The sequence below is a fragment of the Beta vulgaris genome, chromosome 4 (genome assembly GCF_026745355.1).
Source record: "Beta vulgaris subsp. vulgaris cultivar EL10 chromosome 4, EL10.2, whole genome shotgun sequence".
Taxonomy (NCBI): Eukaryota; Viridiplantae; Streptophyta; class Magnoliopsida; order Caryophyllales; family Amaranthaceae; genus Beta; species Beta vulgaris.
Window position 1 is genome coordinate 32,914,174 of NC_079205.1, and position 24,644 is coordinate 32,938,817.

The window sequence follows — 24,644 nt, forward strand, 5'->3', positions numbered from 1 at the left end:
CTCTAGCACGAACTTTCTTTGCTTTTGCTTGACTGGTTTGTGACTTGAGTCCGCATCTAGCTTATATGAAACAATATGTGGATCTATACCAATCATGTCATCATCGGACCAAGCAAAGCAGTCAACATTTAACTTAAGTACTTCTATTACTTGTTTCTAATGTTGTCAGCCGCTGATGATCCGATCCTCACTATTTGTGAGGCCTTGGTTGGGTCTGACACCACTTCATCTATTTGATGACCATCTATATCATCTGGAGTTAGGTCGTACTGCAGTTGCTATGCCCCTAATTTGGATGGTTTCAACGTTGTTTTATAACATTCTTTGGCTACCTCCTGTTCACTCTTGATCTCCTGGACTCCACATTTCGTCGGAAACTTGATCGTCTAGTGATACGTCGGGGGTACAACTCACATGGCATGGATCCATGGTTGTCAATGATGATTTTACACGCAGACAAGAAATCGACGATGTTGAATTCCGTCGACATATTCACTCCAAAAATGAATGTTGGCTGCTTGATTTCTCCAATGGTGTACAATGTGTCGTCACTCAATGGACGAGAATTGTCGACCTTCTAAATATGCTCTCGTCGTTGAGTCCCATATCTTCTAAGGCATTTTTGAATAGGACATTTGCGGAGCTTTTGTTGTCGATCAGGTCCCTTTTTATTAAATTGTTGGTGATAGTCAATGAGATCACTAGGCCTTTGTGGGCTTTTCTTCAAAAATAGTCTCCAAAGTCGTTGTCAGCAAAAGTTGTTGTCGTGTTTTTTAACTCTTTGCATCGTTTTGGACGAGCCTCTATGAGGACAGCATTATTGGACGTGCTTTCCCGCACTATTCTCTTTGTTGTAGAATATGTTAATCCACAAATATCTGAACCACCATAAATGACATTGATTTCCCTAACATGGGATGACGGTCTAAGAGGTTGCTGCTTTTTTCTGTCTTTATTAACGTCTTCTTTTCCTTTTTGGGTAAGGAACCCTTTAGATGCCCTTATTTTAAGACATTGACGAGTTCCTTTCTTAAGGCAAAATATTCATCATTCTGATGTATGTGATATTGATGGAAGTCACACCAACTTGTCTGGTCTTTTGTGATATATGTTTATCACTCTTTTGTGGCTAGTTCACTGGAGGTCCAAGGTTACTAAGAGCGTTGACGATGCCTCCTATGTCGACATTGAATCCATATTCCTCGATCATTGGTGGCATGTTAGGATTGCTCTTCCAATCATCATACTCTAGTCCCTGCACATTATCAACATTTTGTACCAGATTTGAGGGACTAAAAGGTTTTAATCCCCAATTATTATTTTACCGTCAAGGAGTGAAGGGTCTCTTATTTTTGTTATTGTTGTTAGTAGGGAGTTTCCCTCTAGCGATGAGATCATCCTCGAGCCTCATAAGCACCATAGCTCTGGATGTGACATCTTTAAAAGTAGCGCATGAGTATTTGGTGAGCTTCTTGTAGAGGTCAACGTCGTCTTGCTACCTTTTTTGGAGGCTTCTATTACCATATGCACGTCGCAGTCTTTGATACCTATCATTTCATAGTTAAACTTGTTAAAATATTTGCGAATAGTTTCATTTGAGTTTTAAACGACTCTATATAGGCCGGTAATTTTCTTCTCGAGTTTACGACTATTGGCGAATGTTGCTAGCACTGGTTAATGAAGTTGGTGAATGATGTTACTGTCGACGGTATGAGGTTGATGAGCAATTGAGTGTTGGTCCTCTCAAGGTTAAACCAAAGCTTTTACACAGGCATATTTCCCTCTGATTTCAAGGAATAAAGATAGACCACATATCATACTTTTATTTGGCAACATGCTCATGAAGATCAGTATTCCCGTCATAGTAGGAACCTTGAGCCTCTTTAGGATCCGTGTCACCAGCAAGGCACATAAAGTGATGTGATGTCACAGATATTTTTTGCCATTCCATCTTTCTGTTAACTGAGACACTCATTCTCTTGCCAGATAGTAGCTTCTTCAGAGTTCAACTTATCAAGGGTAAATTTCATTTCCTCAGGATAAAATTGTTTAGCAACTTCGAAACCAAATGACACCTTTATTGAATAGTGTTTGAGATCCGAAGGAATTTAGTCATTTCCTTAGGGTAGGATCCAAATTGTTTATACCAATATTTGCCTTATAACGTCAAATGACTTAGGACAGGATCGACTAAACTAATGCATGATGTTAATGATGCATAATTTGTAAGTAAATAAGAGCAAGAAAATAGAAGAGATACAAGAGATAGTGAAGCGGAAAACCCCATAGAAGGTGGGTAAAAATCGCGCGTGACAAATAGTCTACTAATCCACTAAGCGATATTCGTTGCCAAGTACACTAATTAACCAATTTATAATGCCAGATTAAATGAAAGAACATTTATTCTAATTACAATTGAATGAGCTTTCTAATTATTGAAAATAACATAGAGAATATTGAATGGTTTGGTTGTGAATGCTTTGTGTCCTTCCTTTAATAATCCTCTTCCCTTGATAGCTAAATTCCAAGAGGATCCTTAGCTGCCTTCACGCCTTGATATTTGGATTTAGCTAGGATCCTCTACTTCCTCTCCAGGTGGTTAGATAATGGGAGAGTGCCTCCTAATATTGTCGAACCACCTACGAACATCCTCCTCGTGTTAACAATAATCATGCTGAATTGGAAACATATCTCCATTCTCCGCTAATTGTATACTGGTGACATATGATCTCGACATAACCTGTTGACAACAACTAGCGACAAAAGAATTCATGTCATAACATATTAACATTAGTGTCATAATAATTCTGCAAACAAATGGGTCAATGATCATTTTATAATGCGAATTATTTCCATTACTAATTATTAAAGGTCAAAGTTTATAAGACCATATGATTTAAATAAAGAATAACAAAAAGGACCAGATGAAATATGTTACCAAAAATAGATATAACATCATGTATAGTATATATTATAATATTAAGGAGGAAATATTGACAAGAATAGTCCTAAATATAAGAATTCCACTAATATCATTCCGAACTTTTGATTAATCCTCGACGGTACCAATTATGGTGTATGATTTAATAAAATGGTCCTAGAAGGTTAATGACCTATTATAACAGGTAAAACGTTCTAAACCACAAACCTCCACCACTTATGCCACCCGTAGCCACCACCCTCCCTTGCACACCCACTTCCTCCCCCACCCCTGAAACCTCCTCCCCTACCCTACCACCACCTTCTATACCCCCAAAACCCCTCTCCCGCTCTTGAAACCTCCTGTCTTATCTTGCCACCGCCTCCCTTGCCCTCGAAACCCCCTACCTTGCACTGCCACCCCCTCCCCTGCCCCCGAAACCCCCTCCTCAACCCTCAAAACCCCTACTTTGCCACTCTTTCTCCCGTCCTTGAAATCCCCTTCAAAAAAAACAAGTTTTTAAAAATATTTGACTGGTTATTGGTGAATCCGATTCATTTTTGTATAACATACCCCAAAGTCGGAATTGTTGAGGATTAATCAAAAGTTGCGATTGTTATTGGTTGAAAGCCCAAAGTTAAGATTGTTCTTGTCAATTTTTTCTATTAAAGATGGTTGACAAATAAAGTTAAGCTAAAGTAGTATTCCCTCTCTCTCAAAGTAAAATTTTCATTTTCTTCGAAATTATACCTCATTAATTTGATCAATACATACAAAAACAATATAGACGAAGCTAATTGTTAGATTCATCGTGATGTGTATATTTAAATATAAATATTTTGATATTTTGATTAATTTTTTTTAGTAAAGATGAAATATCCTACTGAAATGATACATTTCGCAAGTATAATAACCAATCAGGTTTACAAGTCATACTCCTTGGAAGGGAAGGGAATGGTAAGGGAATTATCACCCCCGAAGATTCCTTAGGAGATTTAATCCCATGATCTTGAAGTCATGAGGCTAAACCTTACTCCATGTGTTGCTTAGTTAGTTTTAATATGAACTTTTTATAACTTTCATTAATTTTTTTTGTAATATGAATGGCTCTTAGCACCTTTTGCGGGTATAACAAGCCATATTTGAAAGTTAGAGTCCTTAGGAGAAACGGGTGATGGTAAGTAAAACCTTACCGCCATAAAGCAATTTTATTAATTTATATCCAAATTAATGGTTAATTTTGTATAGTACCTTAAATTCTATTCAAGGAGCAAATGATAACCTTAATACGCGATGGAAAAAAAGTATGCCACGAAAAAAATATAGTACTACTATGTTCTAAGACCAAGAGATTGGCTTAAAACACTTTAGGATGAGAGGAGTATGTGTCATTTCCAAAGTTCATTCTTATTCGAGAGAAGAAACAAAAAGAAACATAATTCAATTGTGAGAAATTGGCCTCTAGAAAAGGAAATATTGAATGAATTGATTGGAAATTATAAGATTTTACTAAAGCTTATATTTTGCAAATACTTTCTTTGCTTTCAAGTATTATAACTATTATTTGGATCTGGGAAATGCCTTAGATGGGATAGTACCCCCGTCCCAAAATATAATTCTCATTTTTTTTAAAAGTCCCAATACATAACTTTGACCATCAATATCTGTATTTCCGTATTAATAAAAATTATAAAAAAGTTGATTATAAAACTACATATTGAGAATAATCTAACAAGATGACATATATATATATATATATATATATATATATATATATATATATATATATATATATATATATATATTATATATATATATATATATATAATATATATTATATATATATATATATCAATAAGAATATTGGTAAAAGTTTTAAAGTTTGACCATGAAATATGAAACGAGAGCTATAATTTGGGACGGAGAGAGTCATTCTTAACAAACTTGTATACTTTTGTAACTTAGGCCTATTCTCTTCTACATACAACAATTGAACTAAACTGATTGCAACTAAACTGAAATGATTATTAATAATATTAATACTATTGTTGTTGTTATTGTTGCTGTTGTAGTTGTTGTTGTCACTGTTGTTGTTATTGCTGCTGTTTTTGTTGTTGTTGTTGTTGTTGTTGTTGTTTTTGTTGTTGTTGTTGTCGTTGAGGTTGTTGTTGTTGTTGTTGTTGTTAGTGGTGGTGGTGTTGTTGTAGCTATTGATGTTGTTGTTGCTGTTGTTGTTGTTGTTGGTGGTGGTGGTGATGGTGGTGCTGCTGTTGTTGTTGTAAATGTAGATGTAGCTATAGATGTAGCTGTTGTTGTTGGTGGTGGTATTGGTGTTGATGTTGATGTTGCAGCAGTTGCTGCTGTTATTGTTGTTGTTGTTGATGTTGTTGCTAGTGTTACTGATGTTGTTGTTGCTATTGTTGATGTTGCTATTGTTGTTGCTGTTTTTCTTGATGTTATTTTTGATTTTGTTTTTTGTTCTTGTTGTTGTTCTTATTGTTGTTGTTGTTGTTCTTGTTGTTGTTGTTGATTTTAATGATGTTTTTTTGTTGTTGTTGTTTTGGTTGTTGTTGTTGTTATTGTTGTTGTTGTTGTTGTTGCGGCTCCTATTGTTGATGTAATTGTTGTTGTTGTTGTTACTGTTGTTTTTATTGTTGTTGTTGCTGTTCTTGTTATTCTTTTTGTTGTTGTTGTTGTTGGTTTTGTGTTGTTGATATTGTTGTAATTGTTGTTGTTGCTGTTGTTGTTGTTGTTGATGATGGTGTTGCTGTTGTTGTTGATGATGTTATTGTTGTTGTTGTTGTTGTTTTTGTTGTTTTTGCTGCTGTTGTTGTTGTCGCTGTTGTTGCTGCTGGTGTTGTTATTGTTGCTGCTGGTGTTGTTATTGTTGCTGCTGGTGTTGTTGTTGTTGTTGCTGTTATTGTTGTGACTGTTGGTACTGTTGTTGTTGTTGTAGTTGTTATTGTTGTTGTTGTATATTTTTGCTTCTATTTTTGTTGCTACTGTTTTTGTTATTGTTGTTGTTGTTTTTGTTGCTGATGTTGTTGTTGGTGCTGTTGCGGTTGTGGTTGTTGTTGGTGTTGTTGTTGTTTTGCTGCTGTTGTTGTTGCTGCTACTGTTGTAGGTGCTGTTGTTTTTGCTGTTGATGCTGCTATTGTTGCTACTTTTGTTGTTGTTGTTGCTAATGTTGTTGTTTTTGTTGGTGGTGGTGGTGGTGGTGTTCCTGCTGCTGTTGTTACTGATGTTGTTGTTATTGTTGTTGTCGTGGTGGTGGTGGTGGTGGTTGTTGTTGTTGTCGTTCTTCTTCTTCTTGTTGGTGGTGGTGGTGGTCGTGGTGGTGGTCGTGGTGGTGGTTGTTGTTGTTGTTGTTGTTCTTCTTCTTCTTCTTCTTGTTGGTGGTGGTGGTGATGGGGGTGGTGATATTGATGAACCTGTTGATGTTGTTGTTGTTGTTGTTGTTGTTGTTGTTGTTGTTGTTGTTGTTGTTGTTGTTGTTGTTGCTGTTGCTGCTATAGTTGTTGTTGGTGTTGGTGTCTACCATGGATGATGTATAATGGAGTTCTTATTCTCCTTTAAGGAGGGAAAAACTTTCTAGTTACGAATCGGGTATGGAACCTATGAGGGATGCTTGCTTATAATTTTGAATCCTTTATTATATGTTTGCTTTTGTTTTTTTTGTCTTTGATGTTGAAACGGTTTTTCTTTATCCATGGGTAATGAGTTTTGATATATCGGGTGTATCCGTATTTATAGAAGCTTTAATTTTCGTGCTTATCCTAATTGTTGGTTTAGTTTATGCCTGGCGAAAAGGAGCACTGGAATGGTCTTAATTCCCAGATATTCCGACAATAAAAAGAAAAAAGGAAAAAAAAATACGATTGAAACAATTATGAATTCCATCAAATTTCCAGTACTTGATCAGATAGCCAAAATTCAGTTATTTCAACTACATTAAATGATCTTTCAAATTGATCAAGACTCTCCAGTTTATGGCCCATTCTCTACGGTACTAGTTATTGCTTCATCGAATTTGCTTCAATAATAGGTCTGCGAGTCGACTTTAATTTGATCGTTATGGACTGGTACCAAGTTCGAGCCCTTGATAAGCGAACCTAATTAACCGCCAGTACTATAACAATGAAAGTGAAATGGCCCCTTCTTTAGTGCGATTATATGAGCAAATGCCTGAACCAAAATATGTTATTGCTATAGGAGCATGTACAATTACAAAGGGACGTTCAGTACCGATTCTTATAGTACTGTTCGAGGGGTCGATAAACTAATTCCCGTGGATGTCTATTTTCTAGGCTCTCCACCTAAACTGGGAGCAGTTATAGATGCTATAATAAAGTTTCGTAAGAAAATATCTCGGGAAATCTATAAAGATAGAATTAAGTCTCAACCAAAGAATTGATGTTTTACCATCAATCACAAGTTTCTTGTTGGGCGTACTATTCATACCGAAAATTATGATCAAGGATTACTATATAAATATAAATTGTCATCGACTTCAGAGATTCCTCCTGAACCATTTTCCAGACACAAAAGCTCAGTATCTTCCCACAAATTAATGAATTAAACAAGATTCTTGTTTTTTTTAATTGAAAGCAACATGTCAATTTTCCGAAATTATTATTATTATTATTGTTATTATTATTATTATTATTATTATTATTATTATTATTATTATTATTATTATATTTTATTATCTCATTATCATTATCATTATCATTATCATTATTATTATTATTATTATTATTATTATTATTATTATTATTATTATTATTATTATTATTATTATTATTATTATTATTATTATTATTATTATTATTATTATTATATGTTGCTTTGATGTATAGTATAACGTTAAATGAAGCACTTGATAAATTTGGGGTTTACAAATCAAGACTTGTGTTTTTAGTGCATGGTAGAATTAATGGTGACATTGTTAACTAATACTCTTAACTGTTCAATTTATTTTATCTTATTTTTGAAAAAAATAAGTTTCGATAAGATAACTTCAGATAAGATATGATAAGATAATATAGAATAAGATAAGATAAGTTCAGGTAAGATACAATAAGATAAGACAAGATAAAATTAGATAAGATAAGATAAGATTAGATAAAATAAAAATAAGTCAAATAATATGATTAACTACATTAGACAATACAATTAAGGAAAAGTTGTCAAGAATAAGTCAACCTTTAAGCCATACGCTAAAAACAAGTCAACCTTTTGATTATCCTAGAATAAGTCAACCTTTAATACCAATTTGTTTTAAACAAGTCATTGCATGTTATTAACTTATTTAACCGCTTAAATATGATATGTGTAACCCTCCAAAGGAATGAGAAAGAAAACAAAAAAAAATTGATTCAGATTATTTGTAATTTAACTTGTTTAGAATTGATAAGTACTAAAGATAGACTTATTCAGGAAATAATCAAAAGATGACTTATTTTTAGGGGACGGGACAAAGATTAACATATTATTGACAATTATTCCTATAACTGACTATAAAATAAGTTCAGAAAAGATAAACAGTTTTTCCACCAAATACCTCCGACAAATTAAAAAATTCACCATATACCTTCAATGTTCCAAAAATTCACCTTATACCCTTGAGTTTTCAAAAACGTTCACCAAATGCCTTTTTAACCCACTGTTAGCTTTATTTACCTTTTTGCCATTATTAATCATAATCTAACCCTAACCCTAATCCTAAACCTAAACCTAAATCCTTACCCTAACCTTAAACCCTTACCCTAACCCTAACACCACTTCTAACCATAACCCCATGGCAGCCCCACCCCTTCCCCTCCAACCCCCAGCCCCCACCCCTCCTCTCCCCCACCGCTGCAGCACCCCTCCCCCTCCCCTCCACTATCGCAACCCTCACCCCCACCTACTCCCTTGATTTCGTCGGAAAAACATAGCCCAAAGATACCCAAAGAAACACAGCTGGGAAATCGGTGATGAAAGGAAAGGCAATTGTGGGGGGAATCAACGATGAATGAAGAGGGGGTGGGGGGAATCGACAGTGAACGAAGAGGGGGTGGGGAAAATCGACGGTGAACGAAGAGCAACCCAAAGAAATCAACGGTGAACGAAGAAGGGGTGGGGGAAATCGGCGATGAACGATGAGGGGGTGGGAGAGGGGTTGCGGCTAGGGGGTGGGGGCTACGGCTGGGGTGGGGTGGAGGGGGAGAGGGAGGGGTGGGGGCTGGCAGAGGGTTAGGGTTTGTGTGGGCTAGGGTTTGGGTGGGTTAGGGCTTACATGTTAGGGTTAGGGCTTAATGATAGCAAAATCGTAAATAACGCTAACGGTGAATCGAAAGTTAGAAAAAGGGCATTTGGTGAACGTTTTCGAAAACTCAAGAGTATATGGTGAATTTTTGGAACATTGAGGGTATATGGTGAATTTTTTAATTTGTCGGCGATATTTGGTGAAAAAACCGTTCAGATAGGATAAGATAAGAAGATGTCACAAAATATAAGGTAAGATATAATAAGATAAGATAAGTTCAAATAATATAAGTTCAGATAAGATAAGATACGATAAGATAAGTGCAGATAACAAAAGATAAAATAAGACAACTCAAAAGAAGTTGAATCAAATAGAACTGATCATATCATATTAAACTATTTTATTTTGTAAAGCAAGTTGTTGTGTGATGCAATATAATACACGACGTCATGTCAGCATATATAGTTTGGTGGCACGTGACGGACATCTAACGTTCTTCACACGTTCTAATAATAGTATAGATTGTCAATTATATGTATATGTATATGTATATGTATATGTATATGTATATGTATATGTATATGTATATGTATATGTATATGTATATGTATATGTATATGTATATGTATATGTATATGTATATGTATATGTATATGTATATGTATATGTATATGTATATGTATATGTATATGTATATGTATATGTATATGTATATGTACATACACACATATATATGTGTATATATATACATATACATATACTTCGTGAGAACCACGCTTATGATGAGGACCGTGAGAATCAATCATTTTTCCTTATTTATCGAAGATTTGGCTAATTTTCCTTATTTTATATTGGCGCGCGTGCACACACACACACACACACACACACACACACACACACACACACACAGAGATAAATATATATATATATGTATATATATATATATAGATATGTATATATATATATATAGATATGTATATATATATATATAGATATGTATATGTATATATATATATATAGATATGTATATATATATATATAGATATGTATATATATATATAGATATGTATATATATATATATATAGATATGTATATATATATATATAGATATGTACATATATATATAGATATGTATATATATATATATGTATATATATATATATATATATATATTATATATATATATAATATATTAATATATATAATATATATATATATAGTATTATGTATATATATATATATGTATATATATATATATTATGTATATATATATATATATATGTATATATATATATATATATGTATATATATATATAATATGTATATATATATATATATGTATATATATATAATATATATGTATATATATAATATTATATGTATATTATATATATATATATATATATATATATATATAGATATGTATATATATACATATACATATGTGTATATATATATATATACATATGTGTATATATATATGTACTAGCTTTTTATGCACGCGATGCGTGCGATGACATTTTTAGGCCTAATTATTACTAAGTAGTAAACAAAAAGAAAATGCAAGTTAGTATTTTAAGTTCACCTCCATTTTGTGAATACTTTGAAATACAATCAAATAGTACTCCTTCTACAACCTGTTATTTCTTTTGCAGTCATTAACTCTTTGCATTTAAGTAGCATTACAATATTACTCCCTTAGTTAAACTTATCTATATTGAACAAAAAAAATTGAGTCCATATTATCTGTTACGTTGAATTTCCAATGCAACAATATTATAATTTGGCTAATTTATACTTTGATCTACACTTGTATTTGAAACCCATATTATAATTTGGCTACTTTATACTTTGATCAACACTTGTATTTAAAACCCAAAATTTTGAGTGACGTGTTGTAGCCCGTAGGCACATCCTTCTAGAATTTTAATAAAAAATATTTCACTACCTTTTCCACTATTTGGCAACATCAGTATAGTTCCACTACTTTTGCTAGTCATTTTCTCTCTCCTCTCACTACAAATCTACAAACCATATTATCAAGGAACCTAGTTCATCAAACTATACACTATACAATAAGAAAATCAACCTTTTCAAGTATTAAGCAAAGCAGTAGATCTAATTCATCACAAATCTATCAGCCGTATCAACCACTTTTGAAGGAAGCAAACCAACTTCAGTTATTTCTTGGGTTGATTTTCTGACAAAGAAAGATGATTTCTTAAATCAACTCCAGTTTAATCTTGGATCGATTTTCTATCATCCCAAAATTTAATTCGAAAAGTATGAATCAATTTCAGTTTTTTTTTCCATTGCCTAACATCTAAATTATGATTTCAGAAACTTATATTTAAAATTTTCATCAGTCTCATATTTAAAATTATATTTGAGATAAAATTGTAAATTTTCATTCACAATTTGATATTGGAATTTTTGTAAAAAACAAAAATCGTTTCTTTTATCTTGTTTTCTGATTTAACATGAAAATAAATTAAATTTAAATTGTATAAAAGCCCTTTTTTGCATTTCAAAATTTTACAGTTGTCTTGATGCTTAATTTCAATATTTGTTTTCGCAAAATAATTTAATTTTTTTTTCTGAAAATGGTTTTAGCAAATTAATTTAATTTTTTTTTCTAAAAATTGATTTTTGCAAAAATCGTTCGCGAAAACTTTGATTTTGGATATTTTTTTCAAAATTTATTTGTTGAAAATGGTTTTTTTGCAAAAGTTATGAGCATAATTTTTAATATTGGAATTTAAAAAAAAAAAACTAAATTTGTTACTTTTATCTTGTTATCTCCTTTCATGTGAAAATAAAGGGTTAAATTTAAGTCTTTTTTTAACTAATTGCTATCATCTCCCTTTTTTCTGTTAGTCGCTACATAACAATTGCTATTGTTTTTTCAACTAATTTGAAATAACTTGGAAAATTAAAAAAATAATTATGTACCTTTTTGGAAGTTTGCAAATTGCCCAATGGACAAATGTGTGATATCCTCGTCGAATTTTTTTTTTTTTTTTTACAGATTTTTATGCATAGCGTGTATAGGTAAATAATAATTTGTAAGTGAAATTTGTGAGTTATTGAGAACAATGATTTGTAAGTGAATTTTGTGAATTTTTTTTTTTTTTTATGTATTTACGCCTTACTATATTAGTTTTGGTTTGTAAGTTAATTTTTAGTTTTTTGTAATGTTTAGTGATTTGCGGGATATCTTGAACGTGATTTAGAAAGGGATTTGTAAAGTTTCCTAACATAAGTGATTTGGGAGTGATGTTGAAATTAATTTCCGGTAGCTTTGTTTGAATCCCCATTTTGGTATTGATATTATTTTTGTAATTTAGTAAGGGAAAGGGGGGCAAAATAGTCAGTTCAAAAAAGGACACCATAGGTCCCCCCTTCCCTTATGTAATAGAGATATATATATATATATGTATATATATATATATATACACATATGTATATATATATATATATATACACATATGTATAATATAATATATATACACATATGTATATTATTATATATATATATATATATATATATACATATATATATATATATATATATACATATATATATATATACATACATACATATATAATATATATATATATATATACATATATATATATATATATACATACATATATATATACATACATACATATATATTCACATACATATATATATACATACATACATATATATATACATATATATATATATATAATATATATATATATATATATATATATATATATATATATACATATACATATATATATATATACATATACATATATATATATATACATATATATATATATATATATACATATATATATATAATAATATACATATATATATATACATGTATATACATATATATACATATATATACATGTATATACATGTATATACATATATATATACATGTATATATATGTATATATATATATATATATATATATATATATATATATATATATATATGTATATATATGTATATGTATACATATATATATACATATATATGTATATATATATGTGTGTGTGTATATATATATATGTGATAAAAGTTATTCGGATAAAATCCAAAATCCAATCCAATCCGAATTAGTAATTCGGATCGGATTCAGATTGAGATATTTAGAAAAATTAGATTTTCGGATAGGATTGGATTGAGGGTAATTGGATCCAAAAATGCAATATAACTGAATAGCAATATGCCCTATAATCTGTATCTGGATTGGGCATAAGTTCTTGACTGATTTTTTTTATAGAAAAGCCTAGTCCATAGCCCAATAGGCGTATCATTTCAACCTTTCTCCTAAAACCCTAACAACACTTAATTCCTCATTTCCAAAATTTACTATGCTATTGTTTTGCTTAATTTATTTTATCGAAAGCTACAGTTTGAAAAAATTGAATTCTCGGATCGGATCCAATCTAGAGTATGAAAATTCGGATTAGATTGGATCTGATTGGATCGGATTCAAATTCTAATCGGTTTGGATTCGTATTGGAAAGATTTTGTTCGGGTGAGATTGGATTAAGCCCTAATCCCAACCGTACACCGAACTTTAAGGTGCAATCATCATATATGAAATTAGGTACCAATTATGAGAATAATGTCATTAACTAACTACCTCATATTTATCAGTTATGTTTAGCAAAAGTAAAAACAAATAATGCCATGTTATGTTATTTATAGCAAAATTCAAAATGCGGACCCTGTGTGTTTTAAATTTGCAAGTGGTGACTCTTAATAAAGTAACTTTGGTTACCTTATGTTAATAACAATTCCTAAATTAAAGAAAAAGGTTTTGTTTAAAAATTATATCTTTGTCCATTCACGATATATTTTCAATAAGGTTAGATCTCGAATCTATATCCTATCCTAGCTCTAGTTTTCATAGGGAGATTGCTATATCTACCCACTGGGTAAACTACCCATTAGAAATAGATAATTAAAAAATAAAAACACTAATATGAACCCGGTGCACACTAATTAGTGTGCACCCGATCCATATCACGTGAGTTTAGGATAGTTATTGTTACACTTTTCTGTTTTTGGCGCCTTCAATTTTTATCTCTCCTCAGATTTTCTCTCTCATCAGATTTGTTCAGATATTCTCTCTCGTGTGATTTTCTCTCTCCTCATAACTTCTTCCCACTACTTCGTTTTGTGGTAACTTCTACATTTTTTCTCTCAATTAAAACTTCTTTGCCTGAACTTCTTCATTTTCTCTCTCTTCATGTGTAATCTTCTCTGCCTTAAGTTCTTCAATTTGAGTTCTGGTTAATCCTACTCGTTTGAATTTAGCAATGGGAAAGAAGACGATCGGTAATCGGAATTTTCCAAAACGTAGAGGTTTGCGTTCATCTCTTGGTGATCGTGCAAAGGATCCCGAGGTTACTGGTGTTACTGGAGCTTCTCATACTGATGGTAATTATGTTGTTGATTTTTGTTTTTACTATAATTTTTTATAATTTTTGGATTTTTGATCTTTTTTAGTTTGAATTACTCTTCGTTCATTCTTTGTGCGATTTTTATTTTTTGCATGATAAATTTATGTTGATTTTTGTTCGATTTTTGGAGTTCTGCTTTTTTAAGTTTATTTTTGAATTAATATTTTGTAATTGTGTTATTCCTGTGATGATATAGTATATTTAACATACACTATAGTGTATGTTAAAATGATATACTGTTTGGATAGTGTTTGTTGATATGATATAGTGTGTTTTGACATTATAGTGTATTTTCAGATGATATAGTGTATGTTAAAATGATATAGTGTATTTTGAAATGATAGTGTTGCTGTGATAGGTTTCTAACGGTGTTTTGGATGATAGTGTATTTTGACATCATATAGTGTGTTTGGATATGATATAGTGTATGTTAAAATGATATAGTGTATTTTTACATGATATTATGTTAGTGTTTTGTTAGTGTTTTTGGCTATGATAGAGTATGTCTTGACATTATATAGTGTGTTTTAGGCTAATATAGTGTATGTTCTCTATAATTGTTTGTTGTAGAGCACATTGGACAGCAGAATGGAAGAAGTGATGCTTCTAATCCTGGTGTTAGTGAAGGAATTCATTCTGGTAAAGTTCCTGGTAATGAAGGAACTGATGCTGGTAAACAGGTTGTAACAAAAGAACTAGTAAGAAGAGGGTAAAAGCTGTAGCTCTGAAGGATACCTTGCAATCTTTGAAGAAGAGGAAAATATCCACTGATGCTCAAGAAAAGACAGTAAACCCGTTCAAAACTAATTGTTGTAGTAAAAGGCTTTTTGAGTTGAATGAAGCTTTTAGTTTTGAGCTGAAAAAAGTTGTTACTGAAATTGGTTTTGGATCTTTGTTGGATTTAAAGATTTCCAGGACTAATAATGCTTTGAGTAAATGGTTGGTGGAGAGGTTTGATGGTGGTTCTGGGATGTTTAAGGTTGGTTATGGAAAAGAGTTCAGGGTGAACCAATTTGATGTGTATGACGTGCTTCAGTTCCCTCTAGTTGAAGGAGAGGAAGTGATGGATGTGTCTAGGGGACCTAATGCAGAGAATCCGCATTTTGAGTTGAAAGCTAGTTGGAGGGAGTACTTTGGAGTTGATCGGGAGAAAGGCCAGATTCCTTTGAGTGTTGTTTATTCGATGTTAAAGAAGTTAGTTGATGGTGGGGAGGTTTTTCAAAAGCTTTATGTGTTATTTGCCTTTTCTTCTTTTTTAGCTCCAGTTGCAAATAACACACTGGATTTGAGGCTTGTTCTTGTTGTAAATGAGGTTCGGAGAATTTATCGTTTGAATTGGTGTAAATATATTTTAGGTAGGATGATGTATGCAAATGTTTTGTTCAAGAATTCACTGTGGTCTAAAGGTGTTCGGGGGCATTATACTGGCTGTATAATTTTGTTGCAATTGATTTACTTCCATCACCTACAAATTGGTTATGGGGTGCCTCCAACTCGACTGCCTCTGTTGGCTCATTGGGATATATAATGAGTCAATTGCCAAGAGAATTCGTCGTGAAGTATTATGTGATAAGTTTGGCAGTGGTTTGCTTGATGAAACTTATCCAATAAGTGTCAAGTTTTACTTCACTGATGATGGGTAAGTTGATTTCAGCCAGATGAAGTCGGTTCAAAAAAAAATTGAAGTTCAATATGTACCACGTCCTCTATTGAGTGATGATACAGGAAGTGGTGGAAGTAGTGGTACTGATGCACCAAAGAAGGTTTCGTCCAAGAGAAAAGTGAAGGGCAAGCTTCATATTCAGTTTGAGCTTCCACCAGGAAGTCTCACTGATGAAGAAATTACTGCTCAAGCTAGACATGTAAGTTCAAATTTTTGATACAGTAGAGTTTTGAGTGATATAGTGTGGTTATATGTGATATAGTGTGGTTATATGTGATATAGTATGGTTATATGTGATATGGTGTGGTTTTAGGTGATTGTGTGGTTATGTGATGCTGGTATGTGATATGTTTTTATTTGATATAGTGATGTTGTATTTGATATAGTGTATTTTAGACTAATATAGTGCTGGTCTATATGATATAGTGTATGTATGTGGTATAGTGTGTGGTTTTCATATTTGATAGTTGTAAAAATTGAATAATGTGTCGTTTTGATATAGTGTAGTTTTGAATGATATAGTGTAGTTTTGAATGATATGGTGTATGTGATAGTGTATGTGCTTCTGTTCTAATAAAGTTGGTGTTATTTTCATATAGTGTAGCTTTGAATGATATAGTGTAGTTTTGAATGATATAGTGTATGTGTTTATGTTATAATATAGTTGGTGTTTTTTTCATATAGTTGGTGTTATTTTCATATAGTGTACTTTTGAATGATATAGTGTAGTTTTGAATGGTATAGTGTATGTGATAGTAATTTGTTTTGATTTTTGTAGGAGCTTCATGCTATGTGGTTGCTGTGGAAGAGGGGTTTGGAAGTTGTCTCTCATTGCCACATAAATTCGTTAAAGAGTTGGAAGGACTCTTATGTGGCTGGCAATCCTCCTTCTGATAATCCTTCCCAAGATGATCTTGACAAAATTTTGTCAAGTTCAATTTATCAGAATTACTTTGATGAAATGGTATCAATTGCATATGTTGTGAAGGATTTGCCAGCTGGTTGGGAAGAGGTGTTTAATCCTTCTACTACTGCATTCTCTAGCTTTATAGTGACTCAAATGAGTCAGAAGACCAATGATATCATCAACAAAGTTGTCAATAACGTTTTTTATGATGCAAGTGACAACATGTCTGTGGAGGAAAATACATGGACTGTTTTCCAAAATGTTGTGTCTAGGGGTCCAGCCAAGTCAACTCTAAGGCTGAATGAATATGCAGTTGAGGGTCCTTTCACTCATCTTTCTAAGATGATGAAAGATTTTGAAGATGTGATGCAAGATCTCCCAATATTTTTAAGGGAGACTGTTGATTATTGTTCTGAAAATCAACATCCTTTTAGATAGGAGGTAAATTTTTGAATGAAATTTTTTTAATGTATTATTTTTATTGAGAATATTCTTACAATTTGTGTTACTTGTTGCAGTGAAGAGATATTTCGGTTGGATGAGGTGTTCTTCTCTATACCTCGGAGTGAGATTTGGTCGATTGCTACTGAGACTGAGATGTTCGAATCAATTTTAGATAATTGGGCAAGAATGTTGAATATCAACGAACTCAATCTCTCTTCTCCTCGAAAAAAGTTTTACTTTACTTCTTCTCATGGTGTAAGAACTTTTTGTAATATATTTTTCCTGTTGTTGAATTCTTTATCTTTGCATGCATTAATCATAATATGAGTTCTTATGCTACAGGCTGCATTATTCCATGTGCTTGAAGATGAAACTGATGCTAAACGCATTGATGATTTGATCCCATGTTGGAAGTTTCAAATTGAAGACTTGAATAACATTTCAAAAGTGGATGCTGGTGTTGAATTGGTGAGACAAATTCTGTTTTTGAAATTATGATTAAGGCATTTCTTAGTATAAATTGACAAATATATAGTGTGTTTGTATATAATATAGTGCTTTTAGATATCATATAGTGGATTTGTTTATGATATAGTGTGTTTCTTTTTTATAGTGTATTTTTATGTGCTAGTGTAGATATAGTATAAGACAAACGTATAGTGGATTTATATGTGATATAGTGTATTTTTTTATGATATAGTCTTACATAAACATATAGTGCATTTGTGTGTGATATAGTGTGTTTGTATATGATATAGTGTAGTTTATACTTCTTTTCATTTTGTAGGTTTTTTTTTCCTATTTTGCTGAAAGGAGGTAATCATTTTGTCCTGTTTGTGCTGGACACAAAGAAAAGGATTGTTTTTTATATTGATAATAAGATTTGGGATGATGATGAGGAATATAAGAAAATGATGAAGACTCTCAGTTCAATCATTGCTAATGGATTTTCAAGTCTTTTCCAACATTATGAAATCCCACAATCTCAAGCTGATGATATGGGTTTATGGAGAATGACAGAAGTCAAAGTGTTAGTCGAGTACACACTTGAGCAACTACAAGAGAGGGGGGGGGGGGTTGAATTGTTGTTGGGGATATTTTCTATCTTTTTGCGGAAATAAAACAATCTTTAACTAAGAAAGAGATAAGTACATAAACTTGAAAGAAAAAAGAGCACGAGAATTTTTACAAGGAAAACTTCCTAGGCCCAATAGGAAGAAAAACCTTGACCATGAGGGATTTTGACTCAATTCTCTTTAATATACTTAGGCCAAAAGACTCTCTTTTGTACAACCTAATCTTGGACCTTCTTTGTTCCCCCTAAACAAGTGACTTTGTCTCTTGACTTCACTCGAAGTCTTTCTTTTTCTCTCTTTTCTTTCTCTTTCTCTTTTTCTCTCGAAATGATTACAGGTTTTGTGTCACACAACCCAATCTCTAATACAATGAATAATAATGAAAGAAGAGATGAAACCGAGAATACTTTCACATAAAATATTACAATAAAATTCTGAAAGCCTATCTTTTTTTGTTCGTTACACACAACTATTTGTAGATAACAGATTTCCCATGATCTTCTCCACAAACATAGTGGGAGCTGAATTTCAGCCTCACTCATCGACTTTCTAGCCGTTAGTGAATCCGTTGGAAATTATGTTGTTACGGTTCCAAATCTTCAGCCACGATCACACGCCCTAGAAGTAGGTGGGCTGTTGTGGGTTGTGGTAGTTCCTAAAATCTAGGAACTACTTCAACAACCCTCCTTTTTAGGTGCAGGAAGTTCGCGCCTCACAAATCTTCTCATCAATTATCTGTTTCAATTTCTGCGCATATACTAACTTCCAAGAGCATTGTAGATTCATATATTTTCACAAATCAACGCCCATATATATATATAATATTAATTATTGGACAAAAACACAAATACAGTTAATAACTTAATTTTTGATTAAACTCCAAATCAATTCTCCATAAGTTATAAAACATGATATTTGTGATATAAAATAATAAACCTAAGATAAAATAACAAACCAAAATTATAAAATAAATAAATCTAATAACACAAAATAAAATAAATAAAACACACGAAATAAAAGAAACTAAATTAATCAAAGATAAATATTTGTCATCTTCAAAATAGTGAATACAACAATATTCCCCCTTTTTGATGATGGCAAATAATTGGTAATAAAAATTTCAATTTTTCGTTTTTAGCAAAAGAAAATAAAAACAGAAAAAAAATAACACACAACTTAAGTAACTAGACTCAACTAGGACTGGGAACAGGATCAGGATCTACTAGGAACAAGAATGAGAAAAACATGCATAGGAACTAAGGAAATAATTTGACTTATACCAATAACATCTCTTCCCCCTTTTGTTATTATCAAAACTAAGTATATGAACCTGCAGCACGAGAGAGTCAACAGTCTAGGCAACAAGCAAGTAGCTCAAACATGTATCTTATAATATTAGCCATCCAAGCACACCAAAAATACGAACAGTATAAAGCAATATGGACAGCAGGTAATAATCAATATGCAGAGCACAAGAGTAAAGAGAAAATAGTAGAGATTAAAATGGTTCATGTGTCTCTAAAGGACACATAAAGTGATAATAGAAAAAGAGATTGTTTAACAAATATTACAGCCACAAAACTTGTCCAATTATGCATAGTTAAAAAGAGATTAGGGCTTGGGGCGCTTAAAGAGGGTGGTGACCACAGAATCAATTTTGGAGACGACACCATCTACTTTGTTCCTGATCCCCGTATCAGCTTGCTTAATGGCCACCAGTTGTTGCTGCTGCTGAGAATCCAGAGTAGAGACAGTGGCCTCTATGACATTAATCCTTGAGTGCAGGAGAGTCAGAGAGTCTTGAATTTCCCGGAGCACTCAATGTAGTCCAGTGGTAGACAGCAAAGGGAAATCAACAGTTGTGGAGGGAACTGGATCCGAGTCTAGGTGAATAAACACAGCTTCACCTTGATCCTGCTCCTTTAGAGACTTGGACCCAGCAATTCTTTGACTCTTCCTCACAGACCCACTAGGAACTCCCTCTTCACCCAGTTTTCTATACCACCCACTTCCACCTTAACAGGTGTCTCTTCCCTCTCAAAGTCCAGCTTTCCATTAACCAACCTTAAACTGAGTCTTGACAATGTGTCCTTGGTCAGGTAATTTTCAGGTTCAAGACAGAAGGAGGGACTGGCAGGCAATTTTACTTTGCAATTTTTGAAGATGGTAGAGAGAAGGTTTCCATAGCCAACTTTTGTATTATGAGAAATGCAATGAGATAGATGAGAAATTATCAAAGAAGGAAGGTTAATGTTGATGTTCTTGGCAAGGCAGTACATAATAGAGAGATCCATTAAACTAGCCTGGGTTCTTTTTGAGGAGCGGGATAAAACAAAACGCCACACAAATTGAAATAACAGTTTATGAAAGGGGGAAAGTTTTTTTTTTGATCTAGGGACAATGCATTCGGATTTCCATTGAAGAAAGCAAGAACTTTGTCATTAGAGACTCCATTGATGTTCAGTTTTGCTCTACCCTTAACATACTCTTTATAACCCTCAATTGGAACTTCAAACCACTCTCCCAACTTCTTCTCAGTTATGGTGACAACACTTCCATTTACATACTCACACAGACTCCCTCAGTGATATTAAAACTGGAACAAAATCACAGCATTTCTTTTTCATATAATCCATCATCTAAGCTAACAACTTTCCACCATTTTTAAAATTTTAAAATGTTCAGCAGTTCCATCCATTTGGACTTTTTGCACCATGCAACATCAATACAAAAACCCACAAGAACTTGAGATGATTTTGTTTTCTACCTCTCTTCGTAGGAATAATAATTTCCTTTTCTTGTTCACTTTCCACTTCATTTTCACCTTCTTCTTGTTTAGGAGAGAGAGAGACAGGGGCAGAGGATTCGACTTTTGACCCAGTTGAATCTTCTTTTGTTTTTGATGATTCTTGAGCGCTAATGTCGTCAAGTGATGATGTTTTCTCCCTTGGAAAGTTTTCTTGATCACCGAAATTTTTGTTGTGGGAAGACATGGTGAAAAGGTTTTGGAGAGAGGTTGAATGAGAGAGAGATGAATTGATGTGAGAGTAGAGAGTTGTGAGGGGTCAGATGTGATGGGTTGGGGTTTAAAAGCAATGATGAAGCCGTGTTAAAGTAAATAAAAGGGTAGGTCCAATGAAACGATTTATGGGGTTTTGGGAAGAATTTAATGAAATTTCTTCTTTAACTCAGATTAACAACTTGAATTGTGGCCATAATACATGTTAACGCATTTATGTACAGAATTTAGGAGAGATAAAAAATAATAAAGGAATTTTGGAGGAAAAATTAAGAAAGAAAAAAATAGAAAAAGGAAAAATTACTCTTGCATATAATAAAATTTGTCCACATTATACAAACTACTTACGTACCAAATTATGTGCAAGGACAATAAGGGTAATATTCAAAGACAAATGTGAGTCCTTATACTTGACCCTAGGTGTATGAAATTTATTCATGAAAGTTGCAGGGCATACTTAGTAAGAAACAATTCTTGGGAATTAACATCATTGGTACATTCAAACAATTCTTATCATTCCTAGTTCCAAACGTATCTTTTCAAACCTGTCCCTAGAGAGAGGTTTGTCAATATGTCAGCTATTTGATTTTCAGTTGGACAAAAATCAACTTTGACTAATCCCTTTTTACTTGTCTTTTAAGAAATGATGACGAATGTGAATATGCTTGACCTAGAGTGATGAACTGGATCCTTGGAAATGCATATGGCACTAGTATTATCACAGAGTATAGGAACACACTTAAATTTATGCCAAAGTCACGTACCTGTTGTTTGATCCATAATACCTGAGAACAGCATGCAGCAGCTGCCACATATCAGCTTCGGCTGTTGAAAAGCAACATGTTTTGCTTCTTTGAGCTCCAAGAAACTAAGCTTGATCCTAGGAACTGGGCAATACCTGAAGTGCTTTTAGATTCACCAAGTCTCCAGCATAGTCAGCATCAGAGTAGCTAACTAGATCAAAGATGTCACTTCGAGGATAGAATAAACAAAGATCATCACTTCCTTTCAAATATCTAAGGATCCTTTTGACTGCTGTCAAATGAGATTCCTTAGGATTTGATTGGAATCTAGCACATAAACCAACACTAAAGGAAATTCAGGCCTACTAGCAGTTAGATAAAGTAAGGACCAATCATACCTCTGTAGAGTTTCTGATCTATGGACTTACCACTTGGATCCTCATCTAACCTTGTTCCTTTCCTATTGGAGTATGGTTGGTTTTTGCTTGATCCAGCCCATATTTTTCAATAACTCCTTCACATATTTTTGCTGATGGATCATTGTTCCTCTTTCAGTTTGCTTGATTTGCAAGCCGAGAAAGAAGTTTAATTCTCCCATCATGCTCATTTCAAATTCACTACGCATTAACTCAGCAAATTCCTTACAAAGAGATTCGTTAGTTGCACCAAAGATTATATCATCCACATAAATCTGAACTACTAGAATGTTGTTCCTTTAGATCTAAGGAACAGGGTTCTATCAACTTTCCTCTTAAATAAATCATTAGAAAGTAAGAATTTTGAGAGTCTTTCATACCATGATCTAGGAGCTTGCTTAACCCATAAAGAGCTTTATCTAGCTTATAGACATGGTTAGGAAGATCAGGTTTTCAACCAGGAGGTTGTTTCCACATAGACGTCTTCTATTAAATACCCATTTAAAAAGGCACATTTGACGTCCATTTGGTACAACCTAAAACCCATGAATGCAGCAAAGGCAATCAAAATTCTTATTGCTTCTATTCTAGCTACAGGAGCAAAGTTTCATCGAAATCAATACCTTCTTGTTGATTGTACCCTTTTGCTACGAGTCTGGTTTTGTTCCTTATGACTGTTCCACACTCATGCAGCTTGTTTCTGAAGACCCATTTCAGCCCAATCACCTTTTGGTTTTTAGGCTTGGTCTCAAGATGCCAGACCTTGTTCCTCTGGAACTCATTCAGTTCCTCTTGCATGGCATTATCCAGTCAGACTCCAGTAGGGCATCATTGTGATCTCGTTTCGTCATGCAAAAAGGCTTGGAAAGCAACGAATTTTTTAGTTGGGATCTCGTCTGAGTTCCCTTTTCAATATCACTTACGATTAAATCCAAGGGATGGGATTTCAGGTGTTTCCATGGTCTTGGTTCAAATCTCCTTGTCTCTGCTCCTTCAGCTTGAGGATCTTCATTGTTTCATTTTCTGGATGAATTTCTTTGCTGTTCCTCCTGATGACAGGATCAGGAACACTTATCTCTTCTTCAGGAATATGCTTTCTGTCAGTACCTGCAGGTGTTAGTTCCTCATCAAGGTTCACTGACTCTTCAGAGCGAGTCAGTCCTATTTCAAAGTCATTTTCATGACTTGTTCCTGCATGGAGTTAGTTTCATCAAAATAATATGACATTTCCTCAACACACATTGTTCTTTTGTTGTAAACTCTATATGCTTTACTATTTAAAGCATATCCTATAAAAACAGCCTCATCACTTCTAGCATCAAACTTTCCTAAATTGTCTTTACCATTGTTGTGTACAAAACATTTACAACCAAAGATTCTAAAGTATGAGATATTGGGTTTTCTTCCTTTAGTAGCTCTAAGGGGTCTTCAGACAATGGGTCTCAGCATGACTCTATTAATGATATAGCATGCGTGTTCACTGCTTCAGCCCAGAATTCTTCGGAAGATTGCTGGCTATTATCATTGTTCTTGCCATGTCCTCCAAAGTCGATTCTTCCTCTCCACCACGCCATTTTGTTGTGGGTCCTAGGAGCTGAGAAGTTGTGTCAGTCCTTCATTACTGCAAAACTCATCAAACTTGGAGTTTTCAAACTCCTTACCATGATCAGAACGCAATGCTTAATTTTAAAACCACTTATTCTTTGTATTCTTTTAGCAAAGTTTA

The 24,644-nt window shown here is 33.0% G+C and overlaps 1 pseudogene; it reads right to left on the reverse strand.

The window, feature by feature from the left end:
* Window positions 1–1,129: 1,129 nt before the first annotated feature.
* LOC130591118 (uncharacterized) lies at window positions 1,130–5,783 on the reverse strand (annotated as a pseudogene).
* Between the last annotated feature and the right edge of the window lie 18,861 nt (window positions 5,784–24,644).